At 30.7% G+C, this 2643-nt stretch overlaps 1 long non-coding RNA gene across 3 annotated transcripts; it reads right to left on the reverse strand.

The window, feature by feature from the left end:
- Positions 1–315: 315 nt before the first annotated feature.
- On the reverse strand, positions 316–2259 carry LOC150032310 (uncharacterized). Of its 3 annotated transcripts, none has more exons than XR_016524843.1 (5): positions 2198–2259; positions 1706–1929; positions 1447–1497; positions 1071–1198; positions 316–729 (listed from the first exon to the last, which is right to left on the reverse strand). It is a non-coding gene; the product is annotated as an uncharacterized LOC150032310 (long non-coding RNA). The 3 variants fall into 3 exon arrangements; XR_016524844.1 differs by having other exon boundaries at positions 316–716; positions 1447–1608; positions 2198–2258; XR_016524842.1 differs by having other exon boundaries at positions 1447–1608; positions 2198–2258.
- Between the last annotated feature and the right edge of the window lie 384 nt (positions 2260–2643).

Raw genomic sequence — 2643 nt, forward strand, 5'->3', positions numbered from 1 at the left:
AGGGAAAATAGGGGAAGAGACGAAAAAGGCTCGGCACACAATCGTGAGCCTCGAGACAAATATTTATTTATTAATGGAGTGCCATTTGTCATACATTGATAGGAGAAGCATTAACAGACAAGAGAGAGAAAGGAAAAACGAAAAATAATATCATTAACTAAAATTGAAAACCACTAAAAACAGAGGAAATATAATGAAAAATCAATAACTATTTATCAAAGAAGGACAAATATGAGTAAGAGATGTGTGCATTTTATTACTAAGATCATAGCTTCAATTTGATTCCATGAACAAAGTGGGAATAATTGAAATTAATTAAGAAAGTAAATAATTATATTTGATTAATTTGCAGCACAATTATTACCCCCCGGTCCTCCAAAGGTAAAGCAATAGCTCAGTTGTTCGTTGCCACAATATTGACTATTGCTCAAACCATAACAATTGGTGTTGCTCACATACTCCATTTTATTCTCATAAAAGGGTCTTTGGCTTTCAAGATTTTGCGTAATGAAATTAATGTTCCTAAAGTAACAAACTTAATCATATCTACCATTATTTGGAAAGTGGGAATTTCCCAAGGGAGGGCTCATTCCATGAAGGTTTTGCAATGCCTCCCCATCCCACTTGCTCTGCTCCCACCTTTAGATATTCAAACAATTCCTTTGGCCAATATCCAATGGCTATTCTATTTTCTGTCACCAAAAGCCATCAATTTCCTGATTGTGGATGCTACACCATCAATATCCTCATCAATCAATCAATTGCTTAATTACTATAATGGATCTATAAATTCTTATTAGTGCAAATAAAGTTCCATATAATTAATATATTATATGTACGAATAATTATCTTTATTCACACAAAATTTTCAAGTGAAATAATCAAAAGCAAAATCATGAGATCGAGTTGCTTATGCCAAAAAAGGAACAATACTAATAATCCTAGTAACGTGAAATGTAGAGATTAAGTAGAGGTTTTGTTGCGTTCTTATCAATATGTAGATTATATCATATGAAAATATTAAATTAAAGTATTTGTTAATTTGATAACAATTTTTTTTTCTCAATTACCTGATCAACAACAAATTCATAATCATTTTGTTGCCCTTGATAGATGGAGGATGGGGAAAGAGGAAAATCTGGAGTAATGTCTTGATGTACTTGTACAAAACCTTGACAACAAAGCATATTGTAACATCCTGTTTTAACACCTCCATCAGCCTTATAATATTAGAAAGTTAATTTAAACAAATACTTAGTAATTATGATAAGAAAGGTAAAAAACAAAATAAAATACAATCATGTTTTCTTACCATCCAATACACAAACAATCTAGTGAGACTACCACCGTTTATTTCTGGATTCACTTAATAAAACAAAAAATATAAAATAAACTTGAATAGTGAAGTAGAAAGCGTGAGAAATTAATAACCTTAGAGTATTTTACCTGCCAGCCTGCTAGTATTACATTAAGAGCATCAGAAGGACCACCAACTACCTATATATTTGCAGAAGAAGCTTGATCTTGAGCCACACTCAAATTATATATAGTTATATGTGCATTAATTCCATAATATGTTATGTCTTTCTTCAAACTAAGAGAAACCACCTTTACAAAAATAATATACATGAAAATAGTTAGCCAAACCCCATGTCTTTTCTTTTACCATAATAAATTAGTTCATATAAAGGTAAGAAATGCTTACATTTTTATCATAAGGGAACTTGATTAGACCAACAGGACTTTATCTTTCACATCAGATATTGTTGTTTGTTTTGATGATAGAGATCTTAACCTAACCAAATCTTTTTTTAGAGTTCTTCTGATGGGAACAGACCTAACAGGACAAGATTGTCTGATGGTGTTGCTTATGATTGAGTTATGTTTTGATTGAGATGAAACTCTTGGATATAATTTATTTGGTCGAGGCTGTAACAAAAGACAGAAACAAGACAAAAATTATTATGTATAGATAAAAAGAAATCATATGTGAATGAAGAATAGCCAAATATTTCTTTTAAACAAAACCAAATATTGAAGAAAAGAATAAGTTTTTCAGACCAGTATAAATTAACTAGGTTAGAAATTCACTCCAAACATGCCCCTTCAAGTCTACTATAATTGTTTTAAATTTTTAGATATAGATTTAAATCATTAAAAATATATCAAAATGTAATAAGATCAAGTAAAAGATAACCTGGATTTTGTGATCTTTTAGCAATGGATGACCGAGTGCTGGTTGTTTATTAATGTCAACATAGTCAATGTTATCTCCCTCCTTCGTCTGAGCCTCAAATATTATAGAGTCAAGTCAGTCAACAAATTAAATTTCTTAGATTTTTCTAATTCTAAATAAAATAAAATTTTAAGTAATTAACAGAATAATGGAAATAATTAAATATATGTACAAATTGAACCTGAAAGGTTGTGATGAAGGGCTTGTTGAGAAGTTTGAACTGGCTTTCTGTCACTCCCCGTCCTAGACTACCCTCTGAGTCTAAGAAAGGATATGACTGCAGCAGTTATCAACCCTTTTGTTGACACTTACTGCATACTAACTCTTGCAGAATAACTCTGATATCAACATATAACTCATATACAGCGGATGCCTTTTAGGCCAAAAATTTAGTAATTCAAAACATA

This window comes from Benincasa hispida, chromosome 11 (assembly GCF_027475165.1).
Source record: "Benincasa hispida cultivar pf3 chromosome 11, pf3_genome.v1.1, whole genome shotgun sequence".
Taxonomy (NCBI): domain Eukaryota; kingdom Viridiplantae; phylum Streptophyta; class Magnoliopsida; order Cucurbitales; family Cucurbitaceae; genus Benincasa; species Benincasa hispida.